Genomic DNA, 12,019 nt, shown 5'->3' with positions numbered 1-12,019 from the left:
CTATTGTCCATAAAAACTCATATATTTAATATTTCCCCCCTTTTGTTCAAGGTTTTTCCCAAATCCTCATTAGTTGGCACTTGGTAAGAATCCCTTAGTGCCAGGGAGGCCCTTCTCGGGGAGTCATGTCCAATAACAGGGGGAAGGCAGTGAGCTTATATGCTGAGTTTGTCTTAGAAAGAGATAGGCCATATTTGAGCAACATGGAGGTTCTCAGGAGATAACTCTTAGGCAATATATATTACTACAATTTTACAAGAATAAGGTTGTAATTCTACAAGAATAATTATTAATATCAAGGGTCTAGTGTATTGGTCTGTCCATTTTCACTAGACACTGCCTATGTACTCTAGAGATTCTAGCCATTCTAATAGAGAATGATGCAGGTCTCCCAAGAATGGGAATTTAATATATTTTTGGTTATCATGTGCATCTTCACCCACTGAGATAATACCCTATGACCACATGCGTACATTCATATTCCACAGAGTCATACTCTGGGTGGATCCTTCCCCACACACTCTCCTTTACCCGCTGACACAGTGCACCAGTGATCCTCCTCTGCCTTAGTTGTAATTTTTTTTTGTAATTCAAAACCTCCTCAAAAATGAAGCCAAAAGAAATTTCTTGTACTGTGCCTTTCATCAGGGTAAGAACTGTTATCTTCTATGTATCTTCACAATTTCTTTTGTGTGGTCCCCCAATGTTTTCTTATTTTTTACTTAATTGTCAAAGAATTTTTAGGTTACAGAGATGTCACACTGAAAATATAGGGGATTCCCACATACCCACCCCTACCCTCTCATGTTTTCCCCTTCTAACGACATCTTACATAAGTATGGTACATGTGTTACAATTGAAAAACACTTATTGAAGCATTGTTACTAACCATGGTTAATTGTTTACATTATGGTTTACATTTTCCACAATATAATTTTCTGTTTTGACAAAATGCACAATGACCTATATCTATTGTTGCAAAATCATGTAGAATAATTCCAATGCCCTAAAAATGCCCTCTGTTCCAGCTATTCTTCCCTCTCCATTCACTTGGAAACTATGGTAACTGCAAAGTTTCAGTTTTTCAAGAATAAGTTCATGGTTATATACTTTAATATTGAGTGCTTGACTATTGTTCTGTTTTCTTTTGTTAGGTGCAGCCTTTGTACTTGAAAGATCTTGACCTTCTATTGGAGAAGTAGCAGGACACCCCTGAATGGGAGGTTAATATTTTCTTGTTTATTGTGTGGGTCTCCACCCATTGAGATAACACTCTATGACAAGATGAACACATTCAGTTTCTATAGAAGTATGCCCTTGTTGCACCCTTTCCACACATATCCCCGCACCAACACCCTGCACCATTCATCCTCCCCTGCCATATTTGCCAAAAGAACATTCCCACAATTATATTTTCAACCACAGACTTAACACCTCCCAAGCCAGAGTTCACCAGTTCCTCTCTCCAGTCCAACCACCTCCACCCTGGTCACACCACATTCCAGCACTGTTGACCCCACTCACATCCCCACATCACTATCACCCCTATTCAATGTCAATCAATCCTCTTCTGCCTTATCATAGGTTCTGCCCAAATTGAGCATCAGCTCACCACTCTCTACTCCCTTTCTGTCTTACGATAACCTATCCTCCAGGCTCTAGCTCTGTGAATCTACTCACTATTCTTAGATCATAACAATGAGATGATGCAATATTTGTCCTTTTGTGACTGGCTTACTTCATGCAACATAAGGTCTTCAACACTCATCCATTTTGTTGTTCATGTCAGTACTTCATTCCTTCTTCCAACCGAGAAATAGTCCACCATATGCATATACAAAATATTTTTATCCATTCATTTGTTAATGGACTCGGGTTGCCTCCAACTTTTGGCAATTTTGAATAATACCGTGTTGAACACGGGTGTGAATATATCCGTTCGCATGCCTGCTTTCATTTCTTCTAGGTATAGTCCTCGTAGTGGGACTGCTGGATCATACGGCAATTCTATACATAGCTTCCTGAGGAACCACCAAATCAAACTCAACCATGAGTGGCTGCACCAGTCTACATTCCCACAAGCAGTGGATGAGTGTTCTTATTCCTCTACATACTCTTCAACAGTAAATAGTTTTCTGTTTATGTGTTTTAGAAATAGCAGCCTGAGTATAGGTGTACAATCATATCTCCATGTAGTTTTGATTTGCATTTCACTAATGGCTAGTGATGTTGAGCATCTTCTTATGTGCTCTTTAGTCATTTGAATATCCTCTTTGGAAAAGGATGTATTCAAATATTTTGCCCATTTTTCAAATGGGCTGTTTGTCTTGCTTTAGTGCTTAAGCAAGTACTTCTAAAACAATGTTAAATAAGAATGAGGCAGTAGGCATACTTGTCTTGTTCCAGATCTTAGAGGGAAAGCCTTTAACCTTTCACCACTGAGTATGATGTTAGCTATGTATTTTTCATATATGCCCTTTATCATGTTGAGGAAGTTTCCTTCTAATCTTATGTTTGAAGTGTTTTTATTAAATAGAATGCTGTATTTTGTTGAATGCCATTTTTACATCAATAGAGATGATCATGTGATTTTTTCCCTTCCATCTGTTAATGCGATGTATTACATAAATTGATTTCCTAATGTTGAACCATCCTTGTATGCCTGACAAAAAACACACTTGATCATAGTGTATAATTTGAATGATGTGTTTTTTATTTATAAGCAAAAATTTATTGTGGATTTTTGCATCTAAATTTTTTAGAGAGATTTATCTGTAGTTTTCTTTTCTTGTAGTATCTTTATGTAGCTTTGATATTACATTGATATTGGCATGATAGAATGAATTATATAGAATGAATTATACAGTGTTTCCTCCTCTTCAATTTTTTGGAAGAGTTTGAGTAAGATTGGTATTAGTTATTTCGGGAATGTTTGGTAGAATTCACCTGGGAAGCCATCTAGTACAGAGCTTTTCATTGCTGGCAGTTTTTAGATGACTAGTCTCATAATTAGTGATTGGTCTGTTGAGTTTTTCTATTTCTTCTGTCATCAATGTAGGTTGCTTGTGTGTTTCAAGAAATTCAATAATTTCATCTACATTGTCCATCTTGTTGGCATACAATTTTTCAAAATACCCTCTTATGATTTTTTTTTTTTTTACTTCTCTGGGGTCAGTGGTGATATCCCTTTCTCATTTCTAATTTTATTTATGTGCACTTTCCCACTTTTTTTTGTTTTTTGTAATCTAGCTATGGGTTTTTCAATTTCATTAATGTTCTCAAAGAACCAGCCTTTGGTTTGTTAATTATTTGTAATGTTAATTTTTTATTCTCATTTCATTTAAATATGCTCTAATCTTAGTTATTTCCTTCCTTCAGCTTGCTTTGGGATTAATTCATTGTTGTTGTTTTCGAGTTCCTCCAGGTATACAGTTAGTACTTTGATTTTAGCACTTTCTTCTTTTTTGTATAGGTATTTGGGGCTATAAATTTCCCTGTCAGCATTGATTTAGTTGCATCCCCTAAATTTTGATATATTGTGCCCTCATTTTATTTGCTTAGAGTTAGTTGTTGATTAATCTGGCAATTTCTTCCTAGACCCATTGATAATTTGAGTGTCTGTTGCTTGACTTCCATATATTTGTGTCTGTTTCAGTTCTCTGTCCTTTATCAATTTCTAGTTTCATTCACTTGTGGTCTGAGAAAGTTCTTTGTATAATTTCAATCATACAATTTCCTAGAGACTAGTTCTAACACCTAGCATGTGGTCGATCCTGCAGAGTGATCCATAAGAACTCATGAAAAATATATAACCTACTACTCTTCGGTGTAGTGTTTGGTATAAGTCCATTAGGTCTAGTTCCTCTAATGTACTGTTCAAAGTCTCTGTTTCTTTATAGTGTCTCTGTTAAGATATGCTGCCTAATAATTATAATGGTGCACTGTGCCTCCTACTATGTTTGTAGTGGCATCTACTTTTCCCTTTAGTTTTGCCAGTATTTGCCTCAAGTATATGGTGTTGCCTCACTAAGTACATATATATTTATGATTTTTCTTTCTTCACAGTTGTGTGCCACTTTTATTAATATATAGTGACCTTCTAAGTTTTTCTCAATAGTTTTGCATTTAAGTCTATTTTATCTGATATTAGTATAGGTATTCCTGACCTTTATTGGTTACTGTTTGCATGGAAAATCATTTTTCATCCTCTCACTTATAATCTGTTTTTGTCCCTGGGTCTAGGTGAGTTTTTTGTAGACAACATATAGATGGGTCATATTTCCTAATCCATTCTGCCAATCTGTGTCCTTTGATTGGAGAATTTAATTCATTAACATTCAATCTCATTACTTTAAATGCAGTACTTTCTTTAGGCATTTTTTTCCTTAGGTTTATGTATATGATATATTATTTTTATTTTTCCCCTTTTGGTTACTTTTACCATTAAACTTCCTTTTTACATACTCATCTCCAAACCTTTCTCTCATGTTTTTTCCTTTCAACCTGCAGAACTCCCTTTTCAAATATTTCTTGAAGGACAGGACATTTGTTGACAAATTCTCTCAATTTCTGTTTATCTGTGGATATTTTGAAATCTCTTTCATTTTTGAATGACTATTTTGCTGATTATAAAGTTCTTCATTGGCAGGTTTTTTCTCTTAGCACCTTAACTAGGTCTTATCTTCTCACCACCATGGTTTCAGATGAAAAAATCAGCACTTAATCTTATGAAGCTTCCCTTATATGTGGTGGATCTCTTTTCTGTTCTACTTTCAGGATTCTGTATTTTTCTTGAGCTTTTGACAATCTGACAATTATGTGTCTTGTCGTAGGTCTGCTAGGTTTTATGGTGCTTGAGGTATACCGTGATTCCTAGACATGTATATCCATGTTCCTAAAAACAGTTGTGAATTTTTTGGCCATTATTTCCTTAAACTCTCTGACAGCTGCCTTTCCCTTCTTTCTCCTTCTAGAATGTGTATGTTTGTGCATTAAGAGTAAGTAATAATAATTATTATAAATAAAAGATTAAAAGGGAAGAAAAAAGAAAAAGATAATAAGGGAATATAAAGGACAAGAGAACTAAGAAGTGAAGAAAGAAAAGAAGAAAAACAGGAGAAGAAGGAATACTGATATGGAATAAAAGAGGAAAAAATAAGCTAAACAAAACAAAATAAACAAAGGGAAACAAAAATCTGGGACATCTCAGACTACCAGAACCAGCGAGGCTCCTCCTCTCAGACTGCTTGTTTTCGCTAATTGATCATGCTCCCTACTCCCCCAAAGAGTTAAGAATAAAGAAACAAAAAATAAAATTCAGGCCTCCCTCTGAAGCCACCAGCAACTCAGTTGTCTACTCTTCTCCAATTGCTTGTACCTACCAATCACCCCAAGAGCCAGCCTCTCCATCAGTACCCAGAAAAAGGATAAAAAGGAAAAGAAAAGGGAGAGAAGGAAATCACAAACTTTTGGCTAAGTTCTCTCAGATCTTCCCATGGCTCACCTGGCTCTCCCCTACCTTGAGCAGGCTGGGCACAGGCCCACCTGTGGGATCAGTTCTCAGCAGTTTACAACTCCCCAAGCAGGCTATATGGCTACCCCTTCCCCAAGGGTGGCTGTGTGACTTCTTCTTACCCTGGGCTGACTTTATGTTGCAGCTTCCCTTTTTCCTGGTGCCCCGCTGGGACCCTTCCCTTTCCAGCTGCCCTCTCTTATCGTCGCTGCAACACGCCAACTTCCCTTATTCCTAGAAAGCCTTTCTACTTTCCCACAGTTTCTAGAGAAAGAATGCAAATTGTAAGTCCCTACTCCACCATCTTGTATCACTGCAAGTCATCCTTAATGACACCGAAACTATCCAAGTTCCTTGCCTTTATCCTCAGAGTTGAGTAACAAGTTCCTTACATATGAAATGCACCTAAACACTGGGAAGTAAAGGAGGCTGGTGAATAGCATTGCAAAAACATCTGAGATTTTATTAGTTTTAAATGATTTATCATAAAAATAATTTTTTCAATTACTCAGATATCCCGTGCAAGTGCCCTGTGACTTTAATCATGATGATTACATGAATTGGGCAAAATATAAAGAACCACTTCGTAAAGTTTCTCTTCCATGATGGTCATTTTGAATTCATAAACCAATTCCCCAAAATATAATCTATGCAAATGCTAATCTTATTTAAGTGATAATCCCCATGTACTTTCCTCTTTACCTCAAAAATCTTTCTGTATGTTAACCAATCATAATTTCCTCTACTTATTTGTGATTTATCACATTTTTTGTTGCTTGTGGCAATTTCTTCAAGTATTCCACTACTTCTTTTGCTTTCAATTTTACTTATTTCATCTCTTCTTATTATCAACATGTTTATTTGTTACCTATAAATTTTTTTAATCTCAAAATTACTGTTACTGTCTTTTAAGTCTAACTATTAAACTTTATAAAAGAATTTGCCTCCATTTATTACACCACCTTCAGTTCTTTAACCTCATGTATTTAGTGTCTCAGGAACTTAATAAAACTCTTCTCAGAGTTAAGGAGAGATTTCTTCCCTCACTTCTCCTTCAGCAGCGTCCGATACCACTAATGATCATCTGTTCATGTTTTGGTTTCCATGACTTTCACTCTCATTTTTGTCACACCTCCTTTGGTTGCTCCCTTCCTGTACCTTGCTGAACTTGTTTTCTCCCCACATGAGCTCATATCTCAATGGCATTCACTGGTTCTAAGATATCACTTTTGTTCTCAAAGTTTCAACTCTGGCCTGGTAGACGAGAACATCACTCTATTAATTTCTGCTTCAACTTCCATGTTTGCTTCCCCACCATCTCTTTGGTATCACTTTGTCACCTAAAGGGGGAAAAATAATTGTTTTACAATGCTCATTTGCTGCTCTGTTTCTCCCACCATCTCACAATGGAGACCATATTTAGTATTTATCTTTCATGATGATTCTTGCATCATATTCCATTCTTATTTAACTGATGACTTATTTAACTGTCCCTAAATGGTCTCCTTATTCCTAATCTATTTTACACATTAATATCTTTAAATGTCTTTAACATTTCAGTTGGGTCATCACTCCTTTTTTACTAAATCTTCAATAGTCTTTTTCTATAACAAATATGAACCAAAGCCTAAAACAGACATTAAAAATTCTCTCCAGTCTAACTACTTTTTATCACTTTAATTTTATTTCTTATACTTGACATTTCAAACCAGCAATATCTTTTACTCAAGGTCCCAGAGATAACTAGGAGAACATTTCTGGCTATGACATTTGCTTAAATAAATCTTTCTCCTCAGAAATCTTGCCTTGAATTTTTTGTTTTGTTTTGTTTTGTTTTGTTTGCTTGTATTTACCTTTTGCCTTGCCCTTTTTATTTTTATTTTTTGCCTTGTCTTTTGCCCTTCTTCTCTCCTCATCTTTTCTCTCTTTTCTCTGTATCTATGTGCTAAATGACTCCAAAGTTCACTGACTTCATTGGGAAATTTTGTTTCCCACGTCTGAGGACCTCTAATTTTTCTGTCTTTAAAAGTGGCTTAGTATTTGACATATAGTAACTTAGAGTTCTCTCTTCCTCTCTTCCTCTCTTCCTCTGTGTCAGTGTGTATGTAAATGATGGTATGTGTATTTAAATTATACGATATATACATTTATTTATATGTACATACATCAGTTACCACTATAAAATTTTTGTTAGTTCCTTGAGAGCAAGAAGTTCAGAAGCTATGAGAGAAAATGGTAGAAAACAAAATTCTTTTACACTTCTGTTTGAAGTATTATGGGTAGAACACTTTTGTGGAATGGTTGTCCATTTAAGCATCATATATTATAATGTTTATTGGGAAAATGCAGTCCACTAAATGAATGCAACACTTTCAGAGTACTTTTCTGTAGAATTCATCCTCAGAACTCCATTGATAGGGTGCGTCCTAAGGTCAATATTGTCCTTGTACTTGGATTTAGATACCACTTTGTTTAGGTCAAGGTTCATAAATAATAGAATCCAATCTAGATAGTTTAGTTGTAAAGGGATTTGTTGAGGGATATAGAGAGTTCATTAATTATTCTGATGACTGATAAACTGATTGTAGACTGAGTTTACAGGAACAACTTTTAGAATCCTGTCTGGCAAGAAAACCCCATGTCACTATTGAGAAGCTGCCAAAGCACCACAGCTATTAATTCCAGAGCAATACTGCTTCTGCTGATACATTCACCAGCAAATGAATGTTACATTCTCTGATTTTTCCCATTAATTGCCACTAAGAGTTAAAATATCATGAGGGTTCATCAGGCAAGTAGAATGTAAAGCACAAATCTGAACGATATGTACAATGGTGGCTAGTAAATGTAGTTTTTGGACTTACATTGGGAAGGTATTGTTTAACTTGCAATGAAATATAAAAGAATTTAAGTTTTCAAAACTGAGGGGTAAGGCATGAGTGAGTTTTATGCTGATACATCAAAGTTAATGTATTTAGTTTGAAACTCTCTTCTTCTATCCAGATTTTTACTAGGCTGCTTGACTATTTTAAAGACATTTCAGTCTTTCAAGCCCAATTCCAAACTTAACATCTTCATCACAAAATCTGATGCTGTAGTCATATCCTGTACTTGTGAATAATTCCACCATTTACACGCTTTTTCCAGTAAAAGCTTGATTGTCTTTCTGGATTCTTCTCTTTACCTTGTTCTCACATCCCCCAACCATGACACCAAGTTACTTATAGCTCTTAAGGATGTTTTATCTGTCCATTCCTTTCCATATACATCTCAGCTGTTTTACATTTTTTCCTTTCTTACCTGTACAATTGGAACACTTCCTCACTTCCATTTCTAATTCATTCTCTACAATGTGAACAGAATGATTTTTCTCATAGAAAAATCTGATCACATTACATTGTGCTCAAAATTCTCTATTAGTTCTCTCATTGCCACAGATAAAATCTAAAGTGCTTTGTAAGGGATTCAAAATTGTGTTTGGTGTCTCAGTAAACTCCCATCCTGAAGTGTGTAAGCCAGCTATACTAAACTACTTGTGAATTCCCCAAACACTATCCTCTTTCCTAATGTTTACAAAGACTGGTATGCTCTCCTTAGATTTTGCTTCTAGAGCATCATTCATCTTACTTCTAATCTCATCTGGAACATCTGCTTCATTATGAAGCTTCTTTTGAGATTCCTAGGGAAGTTTAAGGACTCCTACAGTCTCCAGGTTGCATATCCATTTCTTAAATTTTAGGTCTATAACTCTTTTAAACTTTGTACATACTTGGGTGAGAGACAAAGTCTTTTCACTGTATATCTAAAGCATCCATCTGAGTTTCTAGAATATACTTATCCTTCAGTAAATAACATCCTGATTATTGAATTAAATTATAAATTAATGCAAAGTGAAAGGAAATAGAGAAAGCATTAATCTTCTTCTTAGACATGGATGAATTTTCCAATAACTTATTTTCTTTATCTAAAAGGAAAGAATATATTCCAGGTTAACCCAACATTTTTTATATGATTCATTAGGCCTTCCAAGTAGAAATCATTCTTTTCGGGTCCAGGTTTGTATAAAGTTACTTTAGCTGCTAAGAATGAAATGTATTAATGATGAACCAAAGTGTAACACAACATAATTTTTACTTTGATAAAGAGGAAAATAATACTTTATAAAAACATGGAATGCATAGCTCAAATAAAATATTTCATTCCCTATATTTTCCAAGGTCTTGGTTTTAAATATAATTGTTATTCATGGTCCTCCCTCTTATTTAATTAAAAACATTTTTTTATACCAATGTTACAATATAGTTAACACAAGGTAATAACTAAAATAGCAGTAAGTCTTCTTTGGTCAGTGGTTAAGATTCTCCCACCTCCCATTTTCGTTCACTCCACCTTATGGAGGGATTTGGGATGATGTCCCCTGTATGCAGTCCAAGAAAGGATGTAGATATATGGGGCAGTGGAAAGGAATTGCTTTGCTTGGAGTTGAAAATTATCCCTGTTTTGGTGTGGGGCTGGTCCATCATCATCATTTTGTTAGTTGCCCAGGGCAAACCTGTAGAACATGAGACAAGGAGTTGCCATATATCTTCTGGGTTTCAGGGCTCAGTCAGCTCCTCTCCTTCTGCTACCTTTCTTACTTGAAATTTAAAAAGCAGGACTTCTGCTTTTGACCATACCAGCACTGGACTTGACTTCTGCATAAACAATTAATAAAGACAATCTATGTGAAACAACTGTTTTTAGATACTAGATAATGTGCAATGCAGTACTCTGATTCCTGAGAAAAGGGAAATCATTGAGGTGAATTCCAGGATTATTACACCTTGTTTTTCAGAGGCACTATTGGGCAGGGAGGGAGAACCCAATAAGAAGGCGGCAGGCTGTGACTCTAGCAATGGAAGAAATTATATCATTTATGTGCACACAGTGGTCACGGGACTTGCTTAAGGCATGGAGAGGGGAAAAGGTATGATATTGGGGCATTTTGGGGACTTGGAGTTATCCTTAATGGTATTGCAGGAACAGATGCAGGACACTATATATCCTGCCATAACCCACTGAATGGCCTGGGAGAGAATGTAAACTACAGCATAAACTATAATCCATGCTGTGTAGCAATGCATCAAAATGTACTCATCAAATGCAGTACATGTACCACACTGCTGAAAGAAGTTGTCGATGTGGGCAGAATGGGGAGTTTGGGAAGTGGGGTATATGGGAACCTCTTATATTTTTTAATGTAACGTTTTGTGTGATCCATTAATCTTTTTTTTAAAAAGCCAATTATAAAAAATACATATAATGATGTAAAAAAAACAAAAACAAAACTTCTCCGATACTTCCTGACAGAATAATTACCTTAAACTGATATCCTAGACTGTTTTTACAGCTCTGGAAACCAGGATTTTTCATTTCCATTAGCGTGCATTTTAGGATAATAAACAAGTTCTGGGTTTATTTGATATGTGTGTTAGTAGAGCACAGAGTGTCATGTGGATACGGAGTCCAAAAACATTTCATATATATTATCATTAATCTCTTTAAACACTAATTTGAATAAAGTTATGGAACTATAATTATACTTTTATACATTCTCAGCTCAGTGATTTTATCTGTTATAATGCAGTGGCCTACTAACAGATTATTGAAGGGAAAATTGTGCACAAATAGAACTTGCAGTTTATTTAGTCACACTTCAAAAATTTCTAGGGTACACTGAATACAAGTATTATAGTAGTCATTTCCTAGCAAATTTATATATATAAATATGTTGTTATCATATATAGGCTTTTATGTACTCTAATTCAGTTGAAACTAATTTTCTTATCATCTGTCTTGTCTTAAATTATCCTGACCTTTGCTCTAATTCTAAACTATCTTACATGATTCATAAACTAGCAAATCTTAATTAAGTAATTAAACATTACTCTTTTAATTGATACAATATTATTGAAATAGGTCAACATCAACAGAGTTGTTGGTTAAACATTTAGCTTGAAGTTCTAACTCTTGCTACTTTGAAGAGATCTTTATTCCAGAAAAGTCTTGTTCAAATAATTAAATATAAATTTTCTCTGTTGTGTAGTATATCCTAGTTCAGATTCACATCTAGGTATAACTAGGGAGGCTATATAACTAATCATCTGAACTGGAACATACAGAGAGTGACAGATGAACTATTAATAATTATTCTGGGACAGCAGTGATTGTCCTCAGCAGAGCAAGATGTCATCCAACTGTCACCATTCAAACTATAGCACAGGAGTTATGTGGACCATGAACTTAACATCTCATAAAAGGCATTCATAAAATGTTAAAGGAAAAAAATCTTGCAAAGCAAAAATTCAGGGACCTTATCACCATGAATATAAGGTGTGAAAATGCACAGGGAGACTATTTGGGGAAGACTAGTAAAAATGGAAGTTCCTGACTGGAGTAAAGTTTTCATTCAAGGACCCAATAGAGCACCCTGACTATTGTAGACACGTCTATAGGCTTTGGATTTAA

At 35.2% G+C, this 12,019-nt stretch overlaps 1 long non-coding RNA gene across 1 annotated transcript; it reads left to right on the top strand.

Annotated features, from left to right (window-relative positions):
- Window positions 1-1,155: 1,155 nt before the first annotated feature.
- LOC139439702 (uncharacterized) lies at window positions 1,156-6,273 on the top strand. The gene is made up of 3 exons (XR_011649746.1): window positions 1,156-1,223; window positions 1,967-2,123; window positions 4,974-6,273. It is a non-coding gene; the product is annotated as an uncharacterized lncRNA (long non-coding RNA).
- Window positions 6,274-12,019: the final 5,746 nt, after the last annotated feature.

Source organism: Dasypus novemcinctus, chromosome 1, assembly GCF_030445035.2.
Source record: "Dasypus novemcinctus isolate mDasNov1 chromosome 1, mDasNov1.1.hap2, whole genome shotgun sequence".
Taxonomy (NCBI): domain Eukaryota; kingdom Metazoa; phylum Chordata; class Mammalia; order Cingulata; family Dasypodidae; genus Dasypus; species Dasypus novemcinctus.
This window is presented reverse-complemented; position numbering and strand designations above follow the sequence as displayed.